At 44.1% G+C, this 11,853-nt stretch overlaps 1 long non-coding RNA gene across 2 annotated transcripts in view; it reads right to left on the minus strand.

The window, feature by feature from the left end:
• The window catches only part of LOC134911647 (uncharacterized), a 207,729-nt gene extending 196,129 nt beyond the window's left edge, over positions 1-11,600 (minus strand). For both annotated transcript variants that reach the window (XR_010176737.1, XR_010176738.1), the window contains exon 1: positions 11,552-11,600. This is a non-coding gene — a long non-coding RNA (uncharacterized LOC134911647). The remainder of the gene's footprint in view (positions 1-11,551) is intronic.
• Between the last annotated feature and the right edge of the window lie 253 nt (positions 11,601-11,853).

Raw genomic sequence — 11,853 nt, forward strand, 5'->3', positions numbered from 1 at the left:
GACAGGCACAGCAGCCGGGGAGACAGGGAAAGCGCCGCGGGTAGCGCCGGCGGAATCCCTGAAGCATGGGGCGAGTGGGCCGTGCAGGTGCCGGTGGCGCCCCCCTCTGTTGGGGCTGCCATGGCGCCAAGGGCACGTGCCCTGCTCGCCCCGTGCTAGATACGCCTCTGCTGCTATCGTAAATATTTTCAAATTTCCCAATACCATTTGACTTATAATAAATGATGAATATAGCTATCTAAGTTTATTGTTCTTTTTAATTTGTGATTGCTATTGTTTAGTGAAATCAAGAATTATTTAGATTGTTTTATAGTGATTTGGATCTAGATTGTACCTAAATTACCATGGATTGGATACGGGTTTCTGGCTGTCAAATTACCAACGGCGGTATCCCATCAAGATCCCGACAGCTACTATTAAGTAAGGTAACCCTGATCCCTTAACACCCTAAACCTAACCATCCTTTCCCACAGCCTGACCATAACCTCTTCCCCGCAGCGTAACCCTAGCCGTCCCCTTCCCGGTGGTGCCTAACCCTAACCTCCCCTTCCTACAACCTAAACCTAACCCTCCCCGCAGCCTAACCCTAACCTTCCCCCGTGGTGCCTAAACCTGACCCTCCCTCCCCCATAACCTAATCCTAACTTTCTCCCGTGGTGCCTAACCCTAAACCCCTGCCCCACAGCCTAACCCTAACCTTTCCCACCTGATGCCTAACTAGTGATGTGCACCGGACATTTTTCGGGTTTTGTGTTTTGGTTTTGGATTCGGTTCCGCGGCCGTGTTTTGGATTCGGACGCGTTTTGGCAAAACCTCCCTGAAAATTTTTTGTCGGATTCGGGTGTGTTTTGGATTCAGGTGTTTTTTTTACAAAAAAACCTCAAAAACAGCTTAAATCATAGAATTTGGGGGTCATTTTGATCCCATAGTATTAATAACCTCAATAACCATAATTTACACTCATTTTCAGTCTATTCTGAACACCTCACACCTCACAATATTATTTTTAGTTCTAAAATTTGCACCGAGGTCGCTGGATGACTAAGCTAAGTGACCCAAGTGGCCGACACAAACACCTGGCCCATCTAGGAGTGGCACTGCAGTGTCAGACAGGATGGCACTTCAAAAAAATAGTCCCCAAACAGCACATGATGCAAAGAAAAAAAGAGGCGCAATGAGGTAGCTGTGTGACTAAGCTAAGCGAACCAAGAGGCCAACACAAACACCTGGCCCATCTAGGAGTGGCACTGCAGTGTCAGACAGGATGCACTTCAAAAAATTAGTCCCCAAACAGCACATGATGCAAATAAAAAAAGAGGTGCACCAAGGTCGCTGGATGGCTAAGCTAAGCGACACAAGTGGCCGACACAAACACCTGGCCCATCTAGGAGTGGCACTGCAGTATCAGGCAGGATGGCACTTCAAAAAAATAGTCCCCAAACAGCACATGATGCAAAGAAAAATGAAAGAAAAAAGAGGTGCAAGATGGAATTGTCCTTGGGCCCTCCCACCCACCCTTATAAATAGGACATGCACACTTTAACAAACCCATCATTTCAGCGACAGGGTCTGCCACACAACTGTGACTGAAATGACTGGTTGGTTTGGGCCCCCACCAAAAAAGAAGCAATCAATCTCTCCATGCACAAACTGGCTCTACAGAGGCAAGATGTCCACCTCCTCCTCATCGTCGGATTCCTCACCCCTTTCACTGTGTACATCCCCCTCCTCACAGATTATTAATTCGTCCCCACTGGAATCCCCCATCTCAGGTCCCTGTGTACTTTCTGGAGGCAATTGCTGGTGAATGTCTCCACGGAGGAATTGATTATAATTCATTTTGATGAACATCATCTTCTCCACATTTTCTGTAAGTAACCTCGTATGCCGATTGCTGACAAGGTGAGCGGCTGCACTAAACACTCTTTCGGAGTACACACTGGAGGGTGGCAACTTAGGTAAAATAAAGCCAGTTTCTGCAAGGGCCTCCAAATTGCCTCTTTTCCTGCCAGTATACGTACGGACTGTCTGACGTGCCTACTTGGATGCGGTCACTCATATAATCCTCCACCATTCTTTCAATGGTGAGAGAATCATATGCAGTGACAGTAGACGACATGTCAGTAATCGTTGGCAGGTCCTTCAGTCCGAACCAGATGTCAGCACTCGCTCCAGACTGCCCTGCATCACCGCCAGCGGGTGGGCTCGGAATTCTTAGCCTTTTCCTCGCACCCCCAGTTGCGTGAGAATGTGAAGGAGGAGCTGTTGACGGGTCACATTCCGCTTGACTTGACAATTTTCTCACCAGCAGGTCTTTGAACCTCTGCAGACTTGTGTCTGCCGGAAAGAGAGATCCAACGTAGGTTTTAAATCTAGAATCGAGCACGGTGGCCAAAATGTAGTGCTCTGATTTCAACAGATTGACCACCCGTGAATCATGGTTAAGCAAATTAAGGGCTCCATCCACAAGTCCCACATGCCTAGCGGAATTGCTCTGTTTTAGCTCCTCCTTCAATGTCTCCAGCTTCTTCTGCAAAAGCCTGATGAGGGGAATGACCTGACTCAGGCTGGCAGTGTCTGAACTGACTTCACGTGTGGCAAGTTCAAAGGGTTGCAGAACCTTGCACAACATTGAAATCATTCTCCACTGCGCTTGAGTCAGGTGCATTCCCCCTCCTTTGCCTATATCGTAGGCAGATGTATAGGCTTGAATGGCCTTTTGCTGCTCCTCCATCCTCTGAAGCATATAGAGGGTTGAATTCCACCTCGTTACCACCTCTTGCTTCAGATGATGGCAGGGCAGGTTCAGGACTGTTTGCTGGTGTTCCAGTCTTCGGCACGCGGTGGCTGAATGCCGAAAGTGGCCCGCAATTCTTCGGGCCACCGACAGCATCTCTTGCACGCCCCTGTCGTTTTTTAAATAATTCTGCACCACCAAATTCAATGTATGTGCAAAACATGGGACGTGCTGGAATTTGCCCAGATGTAATGCACGCACAAAATTGCTGGCATTGTCCGATGTCACAAATCCCCAGGAGAGTCCATTTGGGGTAAGCCATTCTGCGATGATGTTCCTCAGTTTCCGTAAGAGGTTGTCAGCTGTGTGCCTCTTATGGAAAGCGGTGATACAAAGTGTAGCCTGCCTAGGAACGAGTTGGCGTTTGCGAGATGCTGCTACTGGTGCCGCCGCTGCTGTTCTTGCTGCGGGAGGCATTACATCTACCCAGTGGGCTGTCACAGTCATATAGTCCTGAGTCTGCCCTGCTCCACTTGTCCACATGTCCGTGGTTAAGTGGACATTGGGTACAACTGCATTTTTTAGGACACTGGTGACTCTTTTTCTGAGGTCTGTGTACATTTTCGGTATCGCCTGCCTAGAGAAATGGAACCTAGATGGTATTTGGTACCGGGGACACAGTACCTCAATCAAGTCTGTAGTTGCCTGTGAATTAACGGTGGATAACGGAAACACGTTTCTCACCGCCCAGGCTGCCAAGGCCTGAGTTATCCGCTTTGCAGCAGGATGACTTCTGTGATATTTCATCTTCCTCGCAAAGGACTGTTGGACAGTCAATTGCTTACTGGAAGTAGTACAAGTGGTCTTCCGACTTCCCCTCTGGGATGCCGATCGACTCCCAGCAGCAACAACAGCAGAACCTGGAGCAGTAGGCGTTAAACTCAAGGATCCATCAGAGGAATCCCAGTCAGGAGAGGACTCATCAGACTTTCCAGTGACTTGGCCTGCAGGACTATTGGCGTTCCTGTCTAAGGAGGAAATTGACACTGAGGGAGTTGGTGGTGTGGTTTGCAGGAGCTTGGTTACAATAGGAAGGGATTTAGTAGTCAGTGGACTGCTTCCGCTGTCATCCAAAGTTTTTGAACTTGTCACTGACTTATGATAAATGCACTGCAGGTGACGTATAAGGGAGGATGTTCCGAGGTGGTTAACGTCCTTACCCCTACTTATTACAGCTTGACAAAGGCAACACATGGCTTGACACCTGTTGTCCGCATTTGTGTTAAAATAATTCCACACCAAAGAGGTGATTTTTTTTGTAATTTGACCAGCCATGTCAATGGCCATATTCGTCCCACGGACAACAGGTGTCTCCCCGGGTGCCTGACTTAAACAAACCACCTCACCATCAGAATCCTCCTTGTCAATTTCCTCCTCAGCGCCAGCAACACCCATATCCTCATCCTGGTGTACTTCAAAAGTGACATCTTCAATTTGACTATCAGGAACTGGACTGCGGGTGCTCCTTCCAGCACTTGCAGAGGGCGTGCAAATGATGGAAGGCGCCACCTCTTCCCGTCCAGTGTTGGGAAGGTCAGGCATCGCAGCCGACACAATTGGACTCTCCTTGGGGATTTGTGATTTAGAAGAACGCACAGTTCTTTGCTGTGCTTTTGCCAGCTTAAGTCTTTTCATTTTTCTAGCGAGAGGATGAGTGCTTCCATCCTCATGTGAAGCTGAACCATTAGCCATGAACATAGGCCAGGGCCTCAGCCGTTCCTTGCCACTCTGTGTCATAAATGGCATATTGGCAAGTTTACACTTCTCCTCAGACGCTTTTAATTTTGATTTTTGGGTCATTTTACTGAACTTTTGTGTTTTGGATTTTACATGCTCTCTACTATGACATTGGGCATCGGCCTTGGCAGACGGCGTTGATGGCATTTCATCGTCTCGGCCATGACTAGTGGCAGCAGCTTCAGCACGAGGTGGAAGTGGATCTTGATCTTTCCCTATTTTAAGCTCCACATTTTTGTTCTCCATTTTTTAATGTGTGGAATTATATGCCAGTATCAATAGCAATGGCCTACTAATATATATAAAGCGCACAACTGAAATGCACCACAGGTATGGATGGATAGTATACTTGACGACACAGAGGTAGGTAGAGCAGTGGCCTACTGTTCCGTACTGCTATATATTATATACTGGTGGTCAGCAAACTGTGCAAAACTGAAATGCACCACAGGTATGGATGGATAGTATTCTTGACGACACAGAGGTAGGTAGAGCAGTGGCCTACTGTACCGTACTGCTATATATTATATTCTGGTGGTCAGCAAACTGTGCAAAACTGAAATGCGCCACAGGTATGGATGGATAGTATACTTGACGACACAGAGGTAGGTAGAGCAGTGGCCTACTGTACCGTACTGCTATATATTATATACTAGTGGTCAGCAAACAGTGCAAAACTGAAATGCACCACAGGTATGGATGGATAGCATACTTGACGACACAGAGGTAGGTAGAGCAGTGGCCTACTATACCGTACTGCTATATATTATATACTGGTAGTCAGCAAACTGTGCAAAACTAAAATGCACCACAGGTATGGATGGATAGTATACTTGACGACACAGAGGTAGGCAGAGCAGTGGTCTACTGTACCGTACTGCTATATATTATATACTGGTGGTCAGCAAACTGTGCAAAACTGAAATACACCACAGGTATGGATGGATAGTATACTTGACGACACAGAGGTAGGTAGAGCAGTGGCCTACTGTACCGTACTCCTATATATTATATACTGGTGGTCAGCAAACTGTGCAAAACTGAAATGCACCACAGGTATGGATGGATAGTATACTTGACGACACAGAGGTAGGTAGAGCAGTGGCCTTCTGTACCGTACTCCTATATATTATATACTGGTGGTCAGCAAAATTATGCACTGTACTTCTACTATATACTACAATGCAGCACAGATATGGAGCGTTTTTCAGGCAGAGAACGTATAATACTGTACTTGTGGTCACTGGTCAGCAAAACTCTGCACTGTACTCCTCCTATATAATACTGCTGGTCCCCAGTCCCCACAATAAAGCAGTGTGAGCACAGATATATGCAGCACACTGAGCACAGATGTGGAGCGTTTTTCAGGCAGAGAACATATAATACTGGTGGTCACTGGTCAGCAAAACTCTGCACTGTACTCCTCCTATAATACTTCTGGTCCCCAGAATAAAGATATTTGCAGCCCCCTGAAAGTTCTGAAACAAAGTGAGAGGACTCCAGCCACGTCCTCTCACTATCATATCCAATGCACGAGTGAAAAATGGCGGCGACGCTATATAGAATCCGAATCTCGCGAGAATCCGACAGCGTGATGATGACGTTCGGGCGCGCTCGGGTTAACCGAGCAATACTGGAGTATCCGAGTATGCCTCGGACCCGTGTAAAATGGGTGAAGTTCGGGGGGGTTCAGATTCCGAGGAACCGAACCCGCTCATCACTAAGCCTAACCCTAATCCTACCCATGCAGCCCCCACCACAGCTTTCAAGTGCGGTGTCCCAGCGATTCTCGATCAGGATTCTGGTGGTTGCCAGCATTTCAATCAATGTTGGGATATCGGCATTGGCATTTCGAGCTGTGTCAGGATTCCAGCATCAGTATTCTGACTGCTGGGATCCCGACCGCATCCCATTATCACAATAATTTCAAAATCATAATGAAATATCTTTTTTCCTCTTTTTTTGTACTGTAACTTTCTGGAATTAGAATAAAGGTGGCAAGTTCCTTCTTTAAAGTGTGCTTAAATTATTAGCAATTCTGCCCAAATTCAGCCAAGTAAATGATTAAAAGTCGATTAGCTAATTAAAAATGATGCAGTACACTTCAGAATATAAGCTCTAACAGGCAGGACCCTCTCACCTTATGTGCTTTTTCCTCTCTTAGGGGTAAATTTACTAAGATGGGAGTTCTATTTAAGATGGGATGTTGCCCATAGCAACCAACCAGATTCTACTTCTCATTTATTTAGCACCTACTAGAGGATAATACCTGAAATCTGATTGTTTACTATGGGCAACATCCCATCTTAAATAGAACTCCCATCTTAGTAAATGTACCCCTTAGACTATTTTCTACTCCATACTCCCTACAATGGTACCTAACCCTCGTTTTCAAACACCCTAATTATTATTTCAGTATCCTGTCCCCTGATGCAGAAATGTTTATATACCATGTACTCGTCCTACATTGTCTTTTACTGTAAGTTCTTGTTTTCTTGTTTTGCTCATTTTTTTATGTACTTTGTTAGGGGCTGCAGAACCCTTGTTGTACCATATAAATAAATTATAATAATAATACGCAATAAAGTGAATCCATGTTATCCAGATGATAGACAGTGTCTCAATCAATAGGTCGACACCATATGGTCAAAATGCAGTACTGTAGGTTGACAAGGACAAAAGGTTAATAGTGCTTAATGTTGACATGTACAAAAGGTCAAAAGATTCAAAAGGTTGACATGACGATGGTCAACACAAATGGGGTTTTTTTACATATTTTTTCAAAATTTACTTGATTTATTATCCACATGGACTATGATTGGAAATAGTAACCTGTGGTGAGCACAGAAAAAGCGGAATGAGCCCCTTTGTCCAAAGCGTGATAACAAAGCAAGTCCGCAAGGGTATACATTTTTACCGATGGTGGTCACATGTTACTAAACATATCAAATTTGGTACAAAATACTGAAAAAAAATTGTCATGTCAACCTTTTGCACCTGTTGACAAACCCACTGTCGACCTTTCATCTATCGACCTTTTGCACCTGTCTACCTAATACATGTCAACCATATACTGTAAATACTGTAGATCTTCTATATCACACCTGAATACATATAATATCAGTACAGCCAAAATAATGCAATAGTCCAGTGGTTCCCAATCTTTGTCCTCAAGGCACCCCAAAAGTCCAGGTTTTAAGGATATCCATGCTTTGGCACAGGTGACTCACACCTCAGTCAATTTGATTATACCATCTGTGCACTAGCAGGGATATCCCTAAAACATGGACTGTTGGGGGGGCTGGAGAACCACGTTTGGGAACCACTGCAATAGTCCTTGTGGACATACAATGCAAAAAGACAATAAGACACAATGAAAAAGATAAAGGTAAAATGGATCAAGCCTCCTAAAGAGAAGTGGACCATTTGTGAAGTTGCCCTTAGTAACCAATAAGCTTCTTCTGTAGTTAGCATTTATGAAGTACATCCTATAAAAAGCTGATTGGTTGCTATGGGCAAATTGTCCACTTACCACTCTTTAGAGGGTTTGATACATCTACCCTAAAGACACTTCTACTCCTACATAAAGCAGTTGCAGCGGAAACGCTATTTGAGAAATGATGCTCCTTTTCAAGCTTTAAATGTATGTACTATGGCGGCATCATGATATATATCTTGATATAGATAAATTTAATCTGTAAATTAACCTGCAATTGGTTTTGACATGTTAAACATAAGCAGCTTTACATAAATGTTTGCAACTGTATTCTATAAAAGTATACATTATTTCATTTCATTCTGTGGGGAATAAGACATTTAGAGCAATAGAGCACCATCATTCTAAATTGCCTAGGGCAGCAAAAACACTAAATGCAATTATAAGAGAAAGAACAGATCATTCAACCATGTAAAAATAATGAAGATTTTAAATCTATAAAATCATTATATGTACAAAACAGAAGCTAAAATAGGTTGCATGTCATATTAATATGCTGATAACTAAGGGCCAAGCTTCAAAACTTTGCAAATGGTGCATTTTTGTAGTCCTTATAGAAAAATATGTGGTCTGCTTTGCTGTTGTAAAAACAATGGGCCTGATTCAGGTTTGTAAGCAAAGAAAAATAGCACACAACTGGGCAAAACCATACTGAACTGCAGGTGGGGCAGATGTAACACGTGCAGAGAAAATAAGATTTGCGTGAGATGTGTTTAAACTTAAATCTAAATTGCAGTGTAAAAATAATGCTGTCTAACATTTGTGGGTTACATACAAAAGCTGCCAGTATTTACCCTGCACAGAAACAATATAACCCACCAAAATCTAAATCTCTGCATCTGCCCCACCTGCTGTGCAACTTGGTTTTGCCCAGTTTGGTCTGATTCAGGTTTGTAAGAAAGCAAAAAAGCACAAATGACCAGAGCAGATACCTCCAATATCTGCTACAATACCTTTTTGGTAAATGGCCTGATGCTCAAAAATTCAGAAATTGTCCAAAGTAATTTTTTGCTGATTTTCCAAATTTTCTGCTTATTTAATAGGGTCCAGAGACCTTAGTGTTTTGCAATAAGTGTACCAGATAAACATACTAAGGTTTTATTTTGGTCTATTACAAGTTGTTTTCTCGGCTGTCTTGACACTTAGGGGGTAATTCCAAATTGAAGCAGGAATTTTTTTTAGCAGTTGGGTAAAACCATGTGTACTGCAGGGGGGGCAGATATAACATTTGCAGAGAGAGTTAGATTTGGGTGTGGTGAGTTCAATCTGCAATCTAAATTGCAGTGTAAAAATAAAGCAGCCAGTATTTACCCTGCACAGAAACAAAATAACCCACCCAAATCTAACTCTCTCTGCAAATGTTATATCTACCCCCCTGCAGTGCACATGGTTTTGCCCAACTGCTAAAAAATTTCCTGCTGCGATCAACTTGGAATTGCCCCCTTACTGTATATCTTGTATCTCTTAAGTATATGTGTCTTGTTTATGACAAGTCATCATTATCAGAGTGTATTTGCACATGCCATGTTACAAGTGCAAACGCTACTGTATGCCTGCTACCAGCTGAATATAGCTGTTTCAGCGGGTCTACATGAACTGTATTTGTGTGGATGTCATAACTGTACTAACCCTATCTCTCATGTTGCATATTGCAAGGATGCCTGAAATCACACTTTCTGAGCATGCACATGCCAGAGTAAAATCATGAAAGAAACATGATGCAAACTGTCATAGTACTCTGTATTTGTGTCACTCAGGTAAGTATCCCGGAAGTCAATTTACAGGTAAGTATTTAGTAGATCTTAAGGTTTTTGGTTAGTATTCCAAATCTGAGTGAACCAGGTAAGTATATTAGACGAGGTTTTGTAGATAGATGGTCATTCTCACCTGTGTTGCACTTCTACCAAATAAAATAGATACGAGAATTAGTTGGTACGGACTCCACTGCCATCTTCACAGGAGGATCAACAAAGTTGTTTAATACAAGCACTACTTTCATTGGGGTTGGGTACGGGATCCCAACAAACAGTTATAATCCGGACAAATTTTGGTAAGTACCCCCCCTTACCCTCCCTTAACTCTAACCCACCCATCCCACAGCCTAATCCTGTACTCCCCCTCCCGAGCCTAACCCTAACCGTAGATGGTCTGTCGTTCTCTCCTGAGTTACACTTCTACCAGACTGAAATAGATGCGTGACCTAGTTGGTATGGACTCCATTGCCGTCTTCACAGAAGGATCAATAAAGGTGTTTATTACAAGCCCTACTTTCACTTGATTGGGTATGGGATCCCAACAATCAGGATACCGATGGTCAAAATACCAACAGGGGCATCCTGATGGAGCCTAACCCAACGAGGTGTTGTAGATGGACGGTCATTCTTACCTTAGTTGCACTACTACCACACTGAAATATATGCGTGACTTAATTGGTACAGAGTCCTACAGACTCCACTGCCCTCTGCACATAAAGATCAATAAAGGTGTTTAATACAAGCACTAACATGATGTAGATTGGTGGTCATTCCCATCTGAGTTGCACTTCTAATGGACTGAAATAGATTTGTGACTTAGGGGGTAATTCAGAGTTTATCACAGCAGCAGATTTGTTAGCAGTTGGGCAAAATCCCGTGCACTGCGGGGGGTGGGTGGGGGGGCAGATATCACATGTGCAGTGAGAGTAGCCTTGGGTGCGGTGTGTTAAAACTGAAATCTAAATTGCAGTGTAAAAATAAAGCAGCCAGTATTTACCCTGCACAGAAACAAAATAACCCACCCAAATCTAATCTTATATCTGCCACACCTGCAGTGCACATGGTTTTGCCCAACTGCTAACAAATTTGCAGCTGTGATCAACTCTGAAGTACCCCCTTGGTTGGTACGGACTCCACTGCCGTCTTCACATAAAGATCAATAAAGGTGTTTAATACAAGCACTACTTTCATAGGGTTGTGTACAGAATCCTAACAATCACTATGGCCAAAATACAGAAAGCGTTATTCTGATGGTCATAATCCTGACACATATTGGTAAGTACTGTAACATTTACCCTCCCCTTAACTCTAGTCTACCCCTCCCACAGCATAACCCTAACCTCTCCCTCCCAAATCTAACCCTAACCTTCCCCTCTTGCAGCCTAGGACCCCCCCACACACACACATACACCACCCACAGCCTGACCCTAATACTGTGATCTGCAACTTGACATATGGATAACTATCAGTTTAGAGAAGAGCAGCCAAATACTAGTGCAGCAGCTGCTGCCACCAGTCATGATGGTAATGCTAGTCCAGCAACATCATCCACTAAAGCTGCTGCTCAGCCTTCCTGCTCTGACAGGGGAAGTCCTGGCTCTCAGCACCACCCTGGCTGCTTGTCAGGGAAAACCTGCCCTCTGGATCTGCCCAGCCAGGAACTTCTAAGCCAGGGAGATACTGTGGAACATGGTAGCTGTTATTGGACTGGTGCTTCTCCTATTTTGGTCACCCAGAACAGCAACTAAATCTCGATAAATTGCTCACCTTCGTTCAACCCGCTAGTCACTCTCTGCATCCCCCTAATATGGCTGCCCAACTGCCAATGGTCCTGGCAACCAGTCTGTTAACTGACCTAGCCCATGCCAGCTACAGCACAGAATATGTCATTAACACTTTCCCTGCTGAAAGTCACAAAGTGTCCAGCCAGGAATGCATTTAGTAGGGGTAGAGATACACAAGACACACTACAGTTGTGGCATCTCCAATGAGCTGCCACATATCAGCCTTTTCCTAAACAGCCATTATTACTCTGTGGAACTCCAGATTCAAGCACTTTTACATAATAT

Source organism: Pseudophryne corroboree, chromosome 4 (assembly GCF_028390025.1).
Source record: "Pseudophryne corroboree isolate aPseCor3 chromosome 4, aPseCor3.hap2, whole genome shotgun sequence".
Lineage (NCBI taxonomy): Eukaryota > Metazoa > Chordata > Amphibia > Anura > Myobatrachidae > Pseudophryne > Pseudophryne corroboree.